Source organism: Enhydra lutris, unplaced genomic scaffold (assembly GCF_002288905.1).
Source record: "Enhydra lutris kenyoni isolate GAN:26980312 unplaced genomic scaffold, ASM228890v2 scaffoldscaffold1, whole genome shotgun sequence".
NCBI classification, from domain to species: Eukaryota; Metazoa; Chordata; class Mammalia; order Carnivora; family Mustelidae; genus Enhydra; species Enhydra lutris.
In genome coordinates, this window is record NW_019154085.1 from 74,125,726 (window position 1) to 74,145,295 (window position 19,570).

Genomic DNA, 19,570 nt, shown 5'->3' on the forward strand with positions numbered 1-19,570 from the left:
GGACTGACTTTAGGAAGAATCTGCAGGGGTTGCTGAAAACTGGAACTTGCTGACTTGCATTGGCAAGGCCAAAATTAACCAAAAATGGCAAAAAACATAAAAACAAAAAAACCATACTTGGAGATTGGGGAGAAAGCACTCATCTTGATTTTATCATCACAAACTCCCACCAGGGCCCACCTACCATTTAGGCACTATCTTGGCTTTCACCAGAAACTCCTAGCAGAGCTCATTTCCTTCCACTTTTACTCTGAATCTGGGAATCCTCGGCACTGTCATGTAATCTTGTCTTTCACCCAGCCCAGTCATATTTCACTGCTATAACTCAAAGAAAGTATGGGACTGGGGGGAGAATGAAAGTCAGTTTCCTTTACCATCCTGAAAGATTAGCAGTATACTTCTACTTAATAACTTTCAGTTACTTGTCATATAGGAATATCATGTCTTCTAGATCTTACTGATATTATTAACTTTCAGTTCCCCCAGGAGCGAGTTTCATATATGATACCAACATTGCCTTTTTGGACCTGTTTTCTCATCTAGAAAATAAAAGAGATAATAAAGGCAGTATAAATACAAACACCCACAACACTCCTATGCCAGTTTTCTGCAAAAATACCCATGAAACGTTCAAATAAGGAACATTATTCATAGACCTTTAGGTAAGAATAGTGGAAACTAGAAGGAATTTTTGCTAGGTAAAGCCATAAGGGTAGATTTTTTAAGTGGCTGACTCAAATTCCGTGTCAAAATAATTTGTTAGTGAAGCAAGATGACGCCTTAGCTTCCCATCATCTAACATTCCTTATTACGCTATGTATAAGAAAGCTGTAATAATCACTTGAGACAACTATTGAGAGTCCCATCAGAAGAGGCTTTCTGGATTCTTAACAGGTGGCACTGAAGGTGTACTACCCTGGAGCTTTTCCTTAACCAAGAGAACCACAGCTGGCAATCACTTGGGGCGGGGGGGTGGGGGGAGTGGGGTAGGTTGGTAGTCATAAAAGGGAAGAGTAACGACAAGAACAGCAAAGCGACCCAAAAAGATCTCTTAGCCTCTACCTGTTAGCAGATTTAGAATACTTAGCACAAGATTCTTTTTAAAAATGTGTTCTTTCTAGCTGTCTTTCCTAAGAACTTTGGTCTTATTGCAAGGAAATTTGTTATCTTCGCCTACGCTAAGGCTACATCCGATGGACTTCCTTGGGTCTCCTGGAGGAATGAAATGGGTTTAACATTTCTGACTACCTGCTGGATTAGCATCAGCACTTGATGAGCACATGAGTACCACTCATCCATATGAGTGGACTGAAAAAGAGCTGAAAGCAATCCTCAGAGTCTGCCAGTTCTGCAGCTGGCCTAGCTAAACCTCTCCTCACTGAGAAATGAGTAACTAAATGGACGAGAGATTTGAACGAGCATTTCACAAAAAAGGCCAAGAAGGGATCACAGTTCCATTTTTTTGTGTATGTTTTTGTTTTGGGTTTTTTTGTTTTTTGTTTTTTGTTTTTTTTTTGGCAGAGGAAGGGACAATTGAGCAAATTCCTTATCTTTTTTAAGGAAACACTAAAACATTCTCTTTTTTACCTTGACAGGTAATGTAAGTTTAAGGATAATTTTTAAATCTATTAAATGTTCAGCCATATTATTCATCAAAGAGATGCACATTAAAACTCTATTAAGATACCCTTCCACTGTTACAAACAGCAAAAAATTAAAATACTGACAATACCAAGTGTTGGTGAGAATGTAGAGCCTCAGGAACTCTCTCCTGAGCTGCTGGCAGTAGGGTGAACTGGTCCAAACTCTCTGGAAACATTTGACTAACACCAGCTAATGCTGCGTCATACATCTACCCTCAACTCAGTAATTCCACTTCTAGGCAAGTATCCAACGGAGATAAGAACACACATGTACAAAGAAATACAGAGAAGAATATTCTTAGGATTATTCACAATAACCTCAAAGTGAAACAATTCCAGTGGCAACAGAGTGCATACAGTGAGATACTACTCTGTAACAAGGACAGGAGCTAACATGTACCCATTTGGGTGAATCTTATAAACATGATGATAAACAAGCCAACAAAAAATGTGCTGTATGATTGCCACTATAAAACGGTTCAAAAACAAGCAAAATACACCTTTAGACAGAATGGAGTGGGGAGAAGTCAGAAATGGTGCTGATGGTGTGCTGGTATTCTTGTCTTTCTTTACTAGTGTGATAACTTACTGAGCTGTATGCTTAACAGCTTATGCAGTTTTTTAAAATTTATCTTACACTTCAATTGTTTTTGTTTCTTAATGAATTAAGCAAAACAGCATGAGACTAATGGGACGGACACTACTGCAGTATGAGAGAAGAGCAATATCCTGAGGCTTTTTAGAAGGAAGGGCTTTGTTTTTCCAGTGCATGTATAGCAAGAAATATTAGAAAATATCTGCTTCAGCTCCCACCCTGGTGCAACAGAGCCTTACGATGTTGGGGGCAGAACAGTAAGAGTGTGAGGAAAGAACGGGACAAGTCAAATTAAAATTTGTGTCAGAAACAATAGTCCTAGTGCTAAAGAAAATCTAACCCCAAATGAAGAAAGGTGACTATCAAACTGGTTTTCAGAAATCTGCCAACAAAGGAAAGGTATTCAACCAGATCAGAGCTGCCCTTCCTCAAGTGTTCTGTATTCTGCATAATAAGCTTCCCTTTAAGGGTCTGCAGCTTGAAGTCTGCAGCTTGAAGATGTTACAATACTCCAAAAGCACCAGAGTAAAAGATAAACTCAAAAAAGCACCTTCAGATGAATTTAGTGGGCTGATTACAAAGATTTATCCTTTGAATAATAGGTGTTCCCAAAGAAAACAACAGAACAAATTAAACAATAGTTTTAATAGGAGAATCCTTGATCTAAGAAAATGCTCGAGTTTAAATGAAGATCCCTTTTGCACATTAAATGCCAGCGCCTGGGTGGCTCAGTGGGTTAAAGCCTCTGCCTTCAGCTCAGGTCATGATCCCAGGGTCCTGGGATCGAGCCCAGCATCAGGCTCTCTGCTCAGGCAGGAGCCTGCCTCCTCCTCTCTCTCTGCCTACCTCTCTGCCTACTTGTGATCTCTGTCTGTCAAATCAATAAATAAGATCTTTAAAAAAAAATAAAATAAATGCCAGCTGGAACGGAGCAGAGTTCTGTAGTTCAAGATTTCTCCAGTTATCCACATGTGACTATCACTGAAAATCTCTCTATGGTTTGCAACATGCACGACTCGTTTGCCCTTTATAGAAAAAAATTACTTGAATATAATCACATTACCAAAATGAACCAAAATTAAGAAGAAAAGAATGAGAAAAGAAAGTTGGTAGGTACTGAAATCAATAAAATTATTAGGATAATGCAGATAATTTAAAACATTAAGTGATACATCTCAAAAACTTAAATGGGGTTTATTAACCCCAGATTAAGTTACTGAAGGCCAGGAAGAGAGCACAGTTTCTTTTTTAGGAGGTGAAATGAGGGATAAAATACTATCTTCTGTTAAAAAAAACAAACAAACTCCTTTTTACTTTGAAAATTAAATGTAAATTTAAGAATCTTTGGAGGGGCACCTGGGTGGCTCTGTTGGTTAAGCATCTAACTCAATCTCAATGCAAGTCTTGATCTCAGGGTTGTGAGTTCAAGCCCCGTGTTGGCTCCACAGTGGGTGTGGAGCCTACTTTAAAAAAAAAAAAGTTTGAAATCTGTTAAGGTGGGTAATAATAAAATTAATAACAGAATGTCTCCTGGCCAGATCCTTGAAAAAGACAAAAAGGAATCATATATTTGACAAAAGTCGAAAGAAATAAGAATAGCGCTTAGGATCAAAACCGTTTAAATTGTTTAAATTCTAAAAACAGAATTAAATGATCTGCGTCTTCCGAAGCCTTACTTTTAATCAAATTCTGTCACATACACCTAATATTAATAATGTATTTCAGAGCACAATTAGAGAAAGTATAAATAGCATATTCACTACTAAAATTACAATTAGTAGGAAAGACAACAAACCCTAGGGTTTATACGCAGAATAATATAGGATTAAAATGGAGAAATACAAAAGGCCTTTAAAATAGTGTAGAGGGGCACCTGGGTGGCTCAATTGGTTGGTCCTCTGCCTTCAGCTCAGGTCATGTTCCCAGGGTCCTGGGATGGAGCCTTGCATCAGGCTCCCTGCTCAGTGGAGAGTCTGCTTCTCCCTTTTCCCCTGCCCCTCCCCTCATTCGTGCTCTCTGTCTCAAATAAGATCTTTTAAAATCAATGAAGTAGTGTGGAGATTATGGTGGAGATCTTAACACGTGTTCTGGGAACTATCAAACCAAGAAGGGAGGTAAAAATGAAAATTACTGTGTATAAAAAATACAATTTTTTCTCAAATTGAATAGTTTACAAATCAATCAGCTAGCAATATTGAATGACAGGCAGCATAGGGGACCCAGAAACATCTCTTAACTCTGCACATTAGCTGATTTAGAATATTTACAGCAAGATCCAAAACAAAACAAACCCTCGAACTTGTTCTAAACTTTGGCCTCTTTGTCCTAAACACACATTGCAAGGAAATCACTTCTATTCCAAACCTGGACCCTCTGGGCCTCAGCTTTCCTGAAGGAATGAAATAGTTCAGCATTTGGTGCTCACCTGCCGGATGTTCCGTCAGCATCTGAGCAGACTGCCAAATTGCTGAAAGCAATTCTTGCAGCCTGATAATTCCCCTGCAGGGCATTTTATAGGGCAGAAATTGTACAGGCTGTGTTCTTTGATCACAAGATAATAAAACCAGAAAATAAAAGCACAGTCACCTGGAAGATAATTTTAAAGCCCTCTTCTAAATAGCTGTTTTGTCAAAAAATGCAATAAGATAGAGTGAAAAAATGGCAAAAGTAGAGGATATGTTTAAAGCTAAGCTAAAGGGCAAATTGATAGCCATTATTGCATAGAGAGGGGAAATGGATGAATTAAACATGTAACACTGGAAACAAAAGTAACAATAAAGGCTAATTAGAAATAAATTAGAAAAAAGTACAAAGACAACCTAGCAAATGCATTTTTAAAAAATTCAAAACCAGAGGGGCACCTGGGTGGCTCAGTGGGTTAAAGCCTCTGCCTTCGGCTCAGGTCATGATCTCATGATCTCAGGGTCCTGGAAACGAGCCCCCGCAATGGGCTCTCTGCTCAGCAGGGAGCCTGCTTCCTCCTCTCTCTCTCTCTGCCTGCCTCTCTGCCTACTTGTGATCTCTGTCTGTCAAATAAATAAATAAAATATTTAAAAAAAAATTCAAAACCAGAAATAACAATGGTATGAAAAAACAGAGGAAACAAGTCCCATCCTCAATTATATATTTTAATTTAAGCGTTTGTTATAAAATGTTAAATATACCAGTTCAGAATATCCAGTCAACAAGAATTAGAAATCCTGAGCAGGTCAGTAACCAAAGAAGAAATTCAGGCAGTTATCAATGAATTACAGATCCTTAAATGAGCCCCGATAACTTCATCCATTCTTCCAGACTTGAAAAGCACATCATTCCTCTGGTTTTTAAGTTTTTCCATGCAGCCTGGAAAAGGTGAGTACACACATTCATTTTGCATAAGTAACATTACCCTGATACCAACGCTTAAAATTTGGCAGTTAAAATCAAAGCTATATGTCTTAGTTTACCCATGAATATGGATGTAAACAAATCTAAGATACTAGAAAGTGCATATAATATCTTCAAAGAACAGTTCACCATGCCGAGTGGGGTTTAATTCTTTGATGAAAGAGCAGTTCACGTGAAGAAAAATTACTGTAATATTTATCTTCATAGGACCATAATGAGATCCGCAAATTGATTATCCATTCTTGTGATTGTGCAAATGCCATGGACAGTTAGATTAGATTTGGTTTACTTGAAACAATGGCTAGCTGGAAAAATGGGATTAGCCTGACACATTTAGTAAGTGAAGCAGTGTCTAAACCTCCCCTCTCACTACAAGAGTGCTATAGAATGGAGAAAGAAAGTATGGATGCATGTCCGTGAGAGAACCAAAATGTCTAAAACTGCTTCTTAAAAAAATAAATCAATTTATTGAGCTGTTACTATTTGCCAGGCATTAGGCTAATTGCTTTACATACATCTCAAAAATCTAGGAAGTATTGTTGTTCTCTATTTATCAAAAGGCTCTCAGGTGCTCTGAGGGATGAGTTGATATGCCCAGGGTCACGCAGCCAGCAAAGGGGGAATCTGCGCTTTGGACACAGTCTTCACTGAAACCCGCATTCTTAACCAGTATGCTAAATATCAACAGCCGTAACGAATAATTCAGGAACTACCACACACAGCAATTGAATATTACACAACAACAACTCCTTCCAGAACTATGGGATAGCATGAGAGTGATACTTACTGTTTAGCGAAGGCAAGTAATATACAAAATTGCATGTAGAGTGGTTTATAAATTTTTAAGCTGGAGTGAGTTTGAAAAGAAGCCAATGTGCGTGTGTTTGCTTTTCACAATTTCCCATTTTTCCTTGGTGAGCATGTATAAATTTTTTTAAATCTAAAAATATACTGTATCCCCTACAAAATTGAAAGTTTCCTGTGAGCAAAACCTGTTTGTTTTTGTAATATCCAACCCAGCTGTGCACTTTACACATAGTGGGCACAAAATACTTATTTGAGTTACAACGTAAAGGGTCCTGTGTATGTCCCTCACTACAGAGATGCTGTAAACAAATCTACATTTTTTATAAATACCCCAGTAATTGTTCAGATGCCTTCTTTTCAGATGGAGACCTATTTACTAGGCTCATTTATAGAGATTCTAATTTTAATTTCAATTTTATGCTTCTGGTGTTTTTTATAAATGGATTAGTGGCTAAATTAGTCCACATACAAATCTTGGTGATATTTTGAAATGATAGGTAACATTTATTGAACTCTTGCTAAGTCAATACTGTCCTAGGTGCTTTAAGACATTTTTCCCATTTAGCAGTCCCAACAGTTCCATGGAATTAAAACTATGAGACACAGAGACATTGAATGACTTCTACCAGGACACACAGCAAGTAAATAATGGAGCTGATATTTACAGTCAGGAAGTATGACTCCATGACTTCACTTAAGTTCACACACTAGTTCCAATGCTGTTCTTTAAGAACAAAGTATAAAATCTTTGTCATAAAAATAGAGCATGTAATGGAGAGATAATTTTATTCCATTGTGTGGCCCCTTGAGAGAGTGGGGTGAGAGAAAAGTATAAGTGAGATGAGAGGAAGTGAAGAAAGCAAAGGAGAGAAGGAATACAGATGGCAGGAAAAAGAATAATGATTAAGTGGCTTTGGGGTGACAGCATCGGTTCCTTTTGTACTTTGGTTGCTGCACAAGCTTAACTAACAACTATATTGAGCATCTATGTACTAAGTGCCCAGGGATGCATTGGTGAGAAGAAGAGGAAAAAAAAAAAAAAAAAGCCTCCTTGCCCATCTGTAGATTAGTCTAATTCTTCTTTAGTTTGAAGAACTAGTGTACTATAGGGTCAGCTGCCACTTGAGCAGAGCAGACGGGCTCCTTCCAAACCTCTTTCAAAAGATTCACCAAAACAAAAGAATTCCTCTTTTACTGTCCCCTTAATTGGCACACACCGCATTTTTTGTTTGTTTTACAGGTCTTTGTTCTGTTTTGTTTTTTGAGGTAAAAATTACAGTGCAGTGTACAGATAATAAGATTCAGTAAATTTTGACAAATGCATACACTCTTCTAACGACTGGAGACAGTTTCCATATGCCTCGCAAGCAGAGGCACACGGTCTCTTTTCAGGAATGCTTTTATAGTGAACAGTCTTGGAAGGTAATGTCCCCTCTGGAGCAAACAGCAACTTTGTTTACTGTCCAGTGTAATAAAGATAATGTCTTCTTTCAGAGCAAAGGGCAGGCGCACTTACTACCCTTTATAGAAGACTGAGGATCTTCCGTTCTGACACCAGCTTACTGCATACGCAGCACCAATCTGGGCCCCTCTTCGTTACCTGTTTAAGGCTTAGAGGACAAGAGGAGCCAATGCAAACCTGATGCTCAGACTGCTTACTGCGCTGTGGATATTGAAGTTCTTTGTCTCTGACCCAGAGTTTTGTGTCTGTTGCCAGCATCCACATGATGGGCAGGCTAACTTGCTATCTTGCAACTAGGGTGAAACCTCAGACCCTTCACAGTTCTTGACAGCCACCCCCTTCACGATACAGATACCCCTATCCCCTGAAGCAGCAGGTTCCCTCATACCCATCTCCCCTCAGTCTCACAAGAGATGATCCTGTTTCTGGTTGTTTTCACAATAGATAGTTTTGCCTTTTCTAGAACATCACATACAGGGAATCCTACAACAAATACTCTCGTGTTTCCCTGTCTCACTCAGCAGGTGTGTAAGATACATCCACGCTGTTGTATAAATCAGTGGTTCACTCCCTTTTGTGTCTGCATAGTATTCCATTGTTAGAATAGTCCTCCATTTAACCATTTCCCTGTTGATGGACATTTGGGTGGTTTTCAGCTTGCAGAACAAAGCTGCTATAAACTTCCACATGTTTAAATAATGTTTTACTGTATACAGGAACTTGGGAACAAATCATTGTAGAGATTCCAGATATTATTATCTGCTTTCGAAGAATGCTCATTTTTGTCTTAGAAGGGACTTAATCTATCTGGACCCAAATTTCCAGCTCTATCTCTTTTGCAAAAGGCGGCAGCTGAAATTTCTGTTGCAGTTTTCCGCCTTCCACCCGCCCCCTTGGAGTCTGTCCTGCTTAAGTACAGTCAAAGGAGTCAGCTAAAAATTAGGGTGAGGTTCAATAGATTTGGGACTCTCTATGTTGTGACTCTCCTTTTTTGATTATCTTCCCTAACTTCAAAGTTGTTTGGGCATCTCTAAACTCAGCCAAATGACTCCACAAAGCAGTAAGATTGCACTTGTCTGTTTGAGTTCTTTTTGTTTATTTATTTGACAGAGATCACAAGTAGTCAGAGAGGCAGGCAGAGAGGGGAGGGGGGGGAAGCAGACTCCCTGCTGAGCAGAGAGCCCGATGCGGGGCTCCATCCCAGGACCCTGAGATCATGACCTGAGCCGAAGGCAGAAGCTTAACCCACTGAGCCACCCAAGTACCCTGTCTGTTTGAGTTGTAGTATCTCTGCACCCAAGAGGAATGAGAGTACCCTCAGGTAAAAAGCTCTATAAACAAATCTCACCCAGTGTGATTCCCAAAATGTTTATACTAGTTTCTACCTGCTTTTGGTCATTCTCCAGTGCCCTCAGATAGCTGTTTTTTAACATGTTACCCAGAATTTATAATTGTTATGAAGACTTAGATAAAAGCTGCTCTACCATTTCTAGAAGCAGAATTCTGCCTAGTAATATATTGTTATCCCTTTACGCCTTGTCATTTTACTTTGGATGTATCTCTTATAAACAACATGTAGCTGGTTTTATATTTTTATGAAATCTGGTTCTGTTTGCTATTCAGTATGTTTAATCTTAATTTACATTTATGTGATTAATGAAATCTGGATTTATTTTTTACCATTTTATATGTTCTAAATACCATTATTTACATTTGCTTCAGTTCTGGTTTTTTCACTAGACTGAAAAGACTTTCTGTATTTTCTCCTCATCCTTTATATTTTCCTCATTTGGAAGCTATAAATTCTATTTCTCTTCCTAAGTGACCACCCTTATATTCTACATATATATCTATAAAATTTTTACCAAAGTCTAAAGTTACTCAATATTCTATCTTCTTTCCAAGCAGGAAAAGAATATTACTTCATTTTATTTACCTGTTACCAAATTCCTATCTTTTATTGTTATCTAAAAACTTAACATCAACTTTTTTTTTTTTTTTGGTGCAATCGTAAATGGGTTGTCTTCTTAATTTCTCTTAGTATCTCCAGTTACTTCATTATTGTATAGAAATGCAATGCATTTCTATATATTAATTTTGTATCCTGTGACTTACTGAATTCATTTATCAGTTCTAGTAGTTTTTTGGTGGAGTCTTGGGGTTTTCTGTATATAGTATCAGGTCATCTGCAAACAGTGCAAGTTTTACTTCTTCCTTATCCCTTTGGATGTCTTTTATTTTTTCTCATCTGATTGTTGTGGTTAGGACTTCCAGCCCTATGTTGAATAAGAGGGGTGAGAGTGGACATCCTGTCTTGTTGCTGATCTTGAAGGAAAAGCTCTCAGTTTTTCACCATTGAGTATGATGTTGGCTGTGGGTTTTGCGTATATGACCTTATTGTGTTGAGATATGTTCCCTCTAAACCTACTTTGTTGACAGGTTTTTTTTTTGGTTTTTTTTGTTTTTTTTTTAATTTTTTATTTTTTATTTATTTATTTTTTTTTTAAGATTTTTTATTTATTTATTTGACAGAGATCACAAGTAGGCAGAGAGGCAGGCAGAGAGAGAGGAAGAAGCAGGCTCCCCAATGAGCAGAGAGCCGATGTGGGGCTCGATCCCAGGACCCTGAGATCATGACCTGAGCCGAAGGCAGCGGCTTAACCCGCTGAGCCACCCAGGCGCCCCTGTTTTTTTTTTTTAAAGATTTTATTTATTTATTTGACAGAGAGAGATCACAAGTAGACGGAGAGGCAGGCAGAGAGAGAGAGAGGGAAGCAGGCACCCCGCTGAGCAGAGAGCCCGATGCGGGACTCGATCCCAGGACCCCGAGATCATGACCCGAGCCGAAGGCAGCGGCTTAATCCACTGAGCCACCCAGGTGCCCCTTGTTGACAGTTTTGATCATAAATGGACTTTATACTTTGTCAAATGATATTTCTGCCTTTATGGCAGAAATGATATTTCTGCTATTATTGAGATGATCATGTGGTTTTTATTCTTTCTCTTGTTAATGTAATATATCATATTAATTGATATGTAAATATTAAACCATGCTTACATCCCTGGAGTAAATCGTATTTAATTGTGGTGAATGATTTCTTTTTAATGTATTGTTGGATTCAGTTTGCTGTTATTTTGTTGGGGATTTTTCATCTATGTTTATAAGAGATATTGGCCTGTTGGGGTGGTTTTGTTTTGTTTTGCTTTGTAGTGTCTTTATCTGGTTTTGCTATCAGAATAATGCAGGCCTCATAGAATTAATTTGGAAATATTCCTTCCTTTTTTATTTCTTTTGGAATAGTTTGAGAAGAATAGGTATTAACTCTTCTTTAAATGTTTGATCGGTGCTTACTTCAGCAGCACATACACTAAAATTGGAATGATGCGAAGATTAACATGGCCCCTGTGCGAAGGATGATAGGTAAATGTTTGGTAGAATTCACTTGTGAAGCCATCTGGTCCTAAACTATTTTTTGTTGGAAGTTTTTTGATTACTGATTCCATTTTATTGCTAGCAATCAGTCTGTTCAAAACTTTTTTTCTTCCTGATTCAGTTTTGAAAGGTTACATGTTTCTAGGAATTTATCCATTTCTTGTAGGTTGTTCAGTTTGTTGGCATATAATTTTTCATAATATTCTCTTACAATCCTTTGTATTTCTGTGATGTCAATTTGTTATTTCTCCTCCTTCATTTCTGATTTTATTTACCCGAGTCCACTCTCTTTTTCTTCTTGAGTCTGGGTAAAGGTGTATCAATTGTGTTTATCTTTTCAGAGGACCAGATCCTGGTTTCATTGATCTATCATTTTTTTTAGTCTCTATTTCATTTATTTCTGCTTTAATCTTTATTATTTCCTTCCTTCTACTGGTTTTGGGTGTTGTTTTTCTAGCTCCATTGGGTGTAAGGTTAGATTAGCATCAACTTTTTTATCATAATTTTTTTTAAAAAATCAATATTCAAATATACCAACATACTTTATGCTCACTCTTATTTCTTTTTGTTAAAATAACAACGTAGTGATATATAATTTATATACCATAAAGGGCACCATGGTTTTTTGCATCCAACTTCTTCCTCTTGGATTCACTTTTCTTCTTGCAACCATTAGTGGTTATTCCACTGAGATGTGTTTTCCCACAGAAAAACAGATACACCCTTATCCTAAGACCCCTAACACCCTCATCTAATCAGGGCATCATGATCAATATCCAGTAATTTATGATATACATCAAATTTAAATGTGGTTCCCATTGATCTGGAAACCTGTGAACTAAGATGTGTGTGTGTGGTGGGGGGGATGAAATCTTCCCCCACCATTATACCACATAGAATGATAGAACCTAGGATAGGATACTACCATTAACTTGTAGTCAAAAGGGAGAGATTTAAAGGCATTATTAACATTCACTTGTTCTAAAATACTAAAGGAAAAATGCTACCTGGAACCCCTATTATGAGAAGAAATAATTTTCCTTGATTAGACCCTAATTCTGCTCCCTAACAGTGTGTCTTCTATCTGTTGTTCTCTACTACTCTTGGTTTTGCCTCCCAGAAGGTGAATTCTTTAGATTTCTATCATCCCCCTTAGTCACTTCTGAAATTGGAGAATATGCCCCTACTGGTGCTACATAACTTTCTCAGCTACTTCCTGCCTATAAAAAGTTTTTGGCTCAGTGGTCTCTATACCTCAGTCTCATTCCCTTTCAGTCTTAGCTGGTGGTTTATCAATACAGCTCTCTCAAAATAGATTTTCTGTGTGTTTTCCGTGAGTTCTGTTTGACAGAACCATCCATGATTCTTTTTGGCATATGCCTCTCATTCTAGACCTCATTATGAGGAGCTTCCGCCCATTAGGCTTCCGAGAGACCCTGCCCTTAAGCTTTCTAGAAGCCTGTTTGTCCAACTGAGAGGTTCTACCAGGCATCACCTTAATTCTTTTTTTTTTTTAAGATTTTATTTATTAGAGAGAGAGAGCGCAAGTAGGCAGAGCAGCAGGCAGAGGGAGAGGGAGAAGCAGGCTCTCCGTTGAGCAGGGAGCCCAATGCGGGGCTCAATCCTAGGACCCTGGGACCATGACCTAAGCTGAAGGCAGCCGCTTAACCGACTGAGCCACCCAGGTGCCCCAGGCATCACCTTAATTCTTTCAGATGTCTTAATACAGGAAGTTATAGCAATACCCTTAGTTTAACATCTACCCCCCAAACCCAGGCTGAATCTGAGACTCCCTTACTGGCTGGAGATGAAGAGGTTTATTTGCAAAATAAACAAGTTCTGGACTCTAAATTCTTCTAAATTCTTGCAAGTTGGCAGGAGTTTTTCTCCCCCAGATGTATCTTTTTCTTACAGCACCTTATAAAATAAAACTAAAACTAACTGCTTCATACTTTGAACATATGCCTAAAAATCATCCTGTGGTCCTTCATGTTACCACAGTAACAGTTTTACTAAACACATGTTGTCATTTTTCAACTTCCATAATAGTTTGCATACCATCCATTACCTGTCCTCTAAGCTAATAGCATACGTTTTCGGTTTTTGTTACATAGCATCCCTGTATTAGGTTTTCTGTATCAGCTAGCTACTGCTGCATAACCAACAACCACAAAATCTTAGTGACACATACCAATAAGCTTCTAATTCTCTCATGGATCTGCAGGTCAGATCCACGAGCAAGTCAGATACAGCAGCTTAGGTGGCAATGGTGAAAACAACTCCGCTTCACGTTGCGGGGCTGTGGGCAGGTAGGGCATTCCTGCTCTGCAGATAGTCATGTTGGGGCCGGGGTTGAAGAGTGGCAGCTACTCTGGGGGAAAACTCCTTTCAGTGAGGTGACAGAAGTACAAGAACATAAGCCCCCTCAGATGAGCGCATCTCAAGCCCCCGCTTTCATCACATCTGACCCCCCACCAGCCAAAACACGTTCCATGACTGAGCCCAAACTCAAAAGGTGGAAAAGTTCTTTTGTGGAAAGAACTTCAAACTTAGAATGGCACAGGACATGGGTGCAGGGAGGGGAGAAGAATTTGGACCAGTAATTGATCTCATCCTCCACGGTAATATGAGAGATACTGGTTGCCAGCCTGCACTTATGTTCTGCCTCCAGAATCCTGCAGCTTCCCAGAAAGCTTTAGGGCTAAGAAGTAGCCAACAGCAGCTTTTTAAAGTTTCCTTGTAAGGGAGTGAATGTAAGCAAGGATCCCCCTAGGCCGGCACCTTGTTTTAGGCAGCAAATCTGTCACTAATCTCCGTCTCATCTCGGGCAATTTTATTCTCTCCCAAAGAGAATGTAGACTCACGGTTGCTTCCGCCTACTTCATGACCCACTCCAGCAGGCCCATGACTCCAGCCCCCATTCCTTCATTGCATTTCCTTTCTGTTCCTACCTCACAGAAAAGCTGTATCTTATGGAACAAAGTTGTGTCTTTTTTTTTAAAGCTGCATATTTTTTCTTTCATATATATCACACCCATGGGCTTGGAGCAGGGGGAACTTTGAACCTTGAACTTTTGACAGCATTGCCACCCAAAGTTGTAGAATACTGTATGAAGGTTCTCTTATTTCTGTGATGGTTTTTAAACATAAAATCTGTTTTAATGTTTCTTGGTACTGAAGTATGCCTAAATTTAGTACCTTACAAAAAATAACCAGTTTCTTAAAGGAGAGACATATTCAAATTCAGTACATTTGGAAAAATGATCAGACTAATTATATGAAAGGAAACTAGGAAATAGTCCTTATTCTTCCCAGTAAATCCAATCATTAAGATAGACCACTTTTAAATGTATATATTAAATATTATTATATATTTTATCACAGCCTGGTTATCCCATTCTCTTTGCCTTATACAAGGTTTTATCTCTTTTTTGTTTTTTGATCTTTTTACTATATATAATTTATTGCAAAAAATTTCAAATATATAATATACACAGAATAGTTTAATGACCTCTATGTGCCCATCACAGAGCTTCATAATTATTAATCATGATAAGTCTTATTTCATTTAAACCAGGGTTTGAGAGACTATGACCCACAGGTCAAATCCAGCCTACCGCCTGTTTCTGTAAATAAAGTTTATTGGGACACAGCCATGCTCTTTGTCTACATGTTGCCTCTGCCTACTTTAGTGCTACAGTAGTAGAGTTTAGTAGTTGCAACTGAAATTGTGTGGCCTGCAAAGCCTAAAACATTTATTATCTAGGATTTACAAAAAAAGTTTGCTGACCCTGAAGTACACTCTGACCCACTCTCCTCAGCAAAAATCTCTCTTTCCTACTTCATTTTAAAATATTTCAGTAGTATTTTAGTATTTTTTTAGTATATTTATTTAGTATTTTAGAAGATGAGGACTCCAAAATACAATACCATTCTTATACTAAAAAATTAACAGTGATTCATAGTTTTGTTTCTTCTACAAGTCTCCCACTGAAGAACAAGGGAGAATTCTTTAACATTTCTCTTTCCTTGTGACACATTATTCAGGTCCACCATAGGCCACCCATAGTCTAACAAACCATTTTCTTACCTTTGAAAACCTGCAGGCTTTTTGTTTTCATTAGTAGTCCATTCTCAGTAATTTTAACAGCTTAACACTTTATCTGTGGAGGACTTCAAAGGAGAAGATAGTCTGAAATTAACAAGGCATGTGAGAAAGTTAATAAGCACTAATAGCATAATCATCAGAGGTTTTAGCAGAAATGCCATTTGTGATATATTAAAGGCCTTATGATAAAATGGGGCATATAAAGGCAATCTCACATTTTAAAAAGTCTAATGGTATTAGAGACGTGGGGCACACTGGTTTTTCTTTTCTTGAGAAAACCAAGGAGTTCATGTTCAGAGATTTTGACAATGAAGTGATTGTTAGCATTTCTAAATAAAATTTTATATTGAAATAGCTTTTTTTTTTTTTTCAGTTTACATGGCACTTTTTCAGGAGCTATCTCATTTAATGTTTACAGCAACTTAGTGAGGAAGAGCTTATTTTCACTTTGGATGATCCCACTGAGACGAAAACCCATGTCATCTGCTTAAAGTCCACCAAACACACCGCTGAACCCATGGTCACAGATCTTTCCAGAGAACAGTTCTAAACAGGCTTTATCACCCTTTACAGGCCTTGGTTATATAAATGTTCTTTATTGTACAAGTATGATTAAGTGTGTTACCTCCTAGATATGCTAAAGATATATCTATACAGTGAAGATACTGCAATAAACTCTCTGGAAATCTGTACCTTTGGAGCTTAGGATTTCAAGCACAGAGTGTTGTAGCTTTCAAAATCACAGAGCAAGAAACAATCCATTATCTAGCTTTTATAGACCCTTCTGAGCATTTCTTTCACATCCTCATTATGGGGCCAGAGCACTCGTGGAGATCTGGTCTTAGAGGCTTGGAGAAACGGCTCATTCCAGGGTTTGGGTAGAGGAGGTCCAAACGAACCCTGGTGCATCTTCTTGTATTAGAAAGTAAGGAAATGCTTCCCAATATGATGAAGGGGGAGTCAAAAAGACAGACATCAGCTTGAAGTGAATACCACTAGATAAATCTGGGATGATTTGAGCATTAAAATAAATAATAGCAGTAGTAATTTATAACCTATTGAATAATAAATGACTCCATGAGTCCACACTGATATAAGTTGTCAGTTTGATGACTATGAGATATTTATGTTTTCTCAAGTATCTCCCTACAAAATATTTATGGATTAAAAAGGGGAATGAGGCTACTTGATAATAGTGGAGCCTGGAAGACATCATCTTAATCAAATGATCAGAGTGAATACCCCAGTAATAGGACAAATTAAAAATGTGGAACCTACCCCCACCCGATAGAGTGTAATGAGAATATTTCATCACTTCTATGAGATGCCTGCGCCTGCAAAAGGAACATAACCTTATCGTAAGATAACATTAGACAGGACTAAACTGGGGAACATTCTAAAAATTACTGACCCATAGGGGCGCCTGGGTATCTCGGTCATTAAGCGGCTGCCTTCTGCTCAGGTCATGATTCCAGGGTCCTGGGATCAAGCCCCACAACGGACTCTCTGCTCAGGGGAGAGCCTGCTTCTCCTTCTCCCACTCCCCCTACTTGTGTTCCCTCTCTCTCTGTCTCTCTCTCTCTGTCAAATTAAATGAATAAAATCTTTTTTTTTAAAGATTTTATTTATTTATTTGACAGAGAGAGACCACAAGTAGGCAGAGAGGCAGGCAGAGAGAGAGAGAGAGAGAGAGAGAGAGAAGCAGGCTCCCTGCTGAGCAGAGAGCCCGATGTGGGGCTTGATCCCAGGACCCTGAGATCATGACCTGAGCCGAAGGCAGCGGCTTAACCCACTGAGCCACCCAGGCGCCCCATGAATAAAATCTTTTAAAAAAAAATTACTGACCCATAATCTTCCAAAGTGATAAGGTCTTGAAAGTCAAGGAAAGATTGAGGGACAATTTGAGAGTGAATGAAGACTTCTTAGGGGACATGAAACTAAACACAACACGTAAATCTGTACTAGATCCTTTTGCTGTAAATGGCAATGGAACATTTGCAAAACTTGAACAAGATCTAAGGATTTGATGGTAGTAATGTGTCAGTGTTAGTTTCCTGATCTTGGTTAGTTGTATCATGGTCAGATAAAAGAATGTCCTTGAATATTAGAAATACACACTAAGGTATTAAGGGTAAGGGAGCATCTGGCCAGGAACCTATTCTCAAATTGTTCAAATAACAAAAGTTCTTTTTACTTTTTTGGTAAGTTTTCTGTATGTTTGACATTGTTTCAAAACAAATATTTTTATAAAAATGCAAAACTAGGGGCGCCTGGATGGCTCAGTGGGTTAAGCCTCTGCCTTTGGCTCAGGTCATGATCTCAGGGTCCTGGGATCGAGCCCCGGATCGGGTTCTCTGCTTAGCAGGGAGCCTGCTTCCCCCTCGCTCTCTGCCTGCCTTTCTGACTATTTGTGATCTCTGTCTGTCAAATAAATAAAATAAAAATCTTTTTTAAAAATGCAAAACTAAACTCACATAAAGTTACAGCAGACTCTCACAGATGTCTGTTACATAATGCCATTTTCCTTGGCCACAGGTATAGTTTCATTACAAAGATTTCTTGCCAAGTCTTTGTACTTGACAAAAACTTACATCAAAAGCAATTGTTTGTCTATAAAAGCTTAATCATATCACACTCACTTTTCTGTTGGAAAAGGGTAAGCAATTTGAAAGACAAAGCAAGGAAATTCATCTCTTCAACAAATGTTTGTTGAGTAATACATCAAGCTCTGTGGTAGGTACTAATTTTCTCTTTGTGGTGGACACTGTGATACACTACCCAAATCTACTTTCGAAACTGAGGCCTGATTCCCCTAGCTTTCAGGAATGCTGCAGACAAATTAGCCCTCACCTGTCAGCCCTCTTTAGGAATTGTTTTGGCTAAGAGAATGCCCTTGCCTAAGATCACACTCCCTTCCCAAGGTGTCCTGCATCCAATCACTGGTCAGTGTGAAGGTATAAAGTCCTTTCCCTCTTGCCCCATTCAATTCAGGGTATCTTAGGAGGGTTGAACCATCTAAAGAACATTCCAAAGGACAAAGGTTTTCACTGAGAATCTATCACAGCTCAGTTTCTCCCTCTGCCAGTTCTTTTCCCTTCTCTTTGCCTTCCCTTACCCTTACATAGACAATGATCCCTAGAATGCTCTTTATGAACCTCTGGGCTGCTAGCATCTCTAACTCAGAGTCTGCTCCAGGAAGCCAACCTGTGGCATCCCCTCTCAAAGATTTCTCTCTGGAGCCGAAAAGGATCATTACTTTTCAATTTTTTTACTATTAAACAAGGCTATAAGTTATAAGATTAAAATTGTATCACCTTCCCTCTTTTTATTTTCCCCACATTGAAAAGATTCATGACCTGCCCTCTTGTCCATTCCACTTTCTGTTTCTTGATCAGCTAGCACCAAGTGGGAGATATAAAGACAGAATGGGAGCAGAAAGACCATAGGTGGGAGCCGGATTCTGTCTTGGGAAGGCAAGACTGAGACAAGTGTGTCTTAGCCTCTATCTCTCTTTTCTTTGCTATTTTCTCCTTCTGTCTTAAAGATTTTTATTTATTTATTTATTTGTCAGAGAGCGAGAGAGAGGGCGGGCACAAGCAGTGGAAGTGGCAGGTAGAGCTAGCAGTGGGAGAGGGAGAAGTAGGCTCCCCATGGAGCAAGGAGCCTGATGCAGAACTTGATCCCAGGACCCCCCCCCCCCCCGAGATCACGACCTGAACCGAAGGCAGACACGCAGCCAACTGGGCCACCCAGACGTCCCAATTTTCTCCCTCTTTCAACCCCTACTTCCCAGGGATACCTTGTCCAGGGTACTCATTACATGGCTCCTCCTTTCTCAGGAGAGTAACTCATTCTCACTGGGGGATGTGGATGGAACATGTCATTCTCCTTAAAAGAGTGCAGAAGAGACTCTTGACTTCTTTGAGGCTTACTACGACAGAGCACTTCCACAGAATGACCAAAAGAAAGCAACAAATCTATTTACAATTAGTAAGAAGGATGTTTTGGGGGGCACCTGGGTAGCTCAGTGGGATAAGCCTCTGCCTTTGGCTCCAGTTGTGATCCGAGCGTCCTGGGATCGAGCCCCATATGGGGCTCCCTGCTCAGCGGGAGGCCTGCTTCTCCCTCTCCTGCT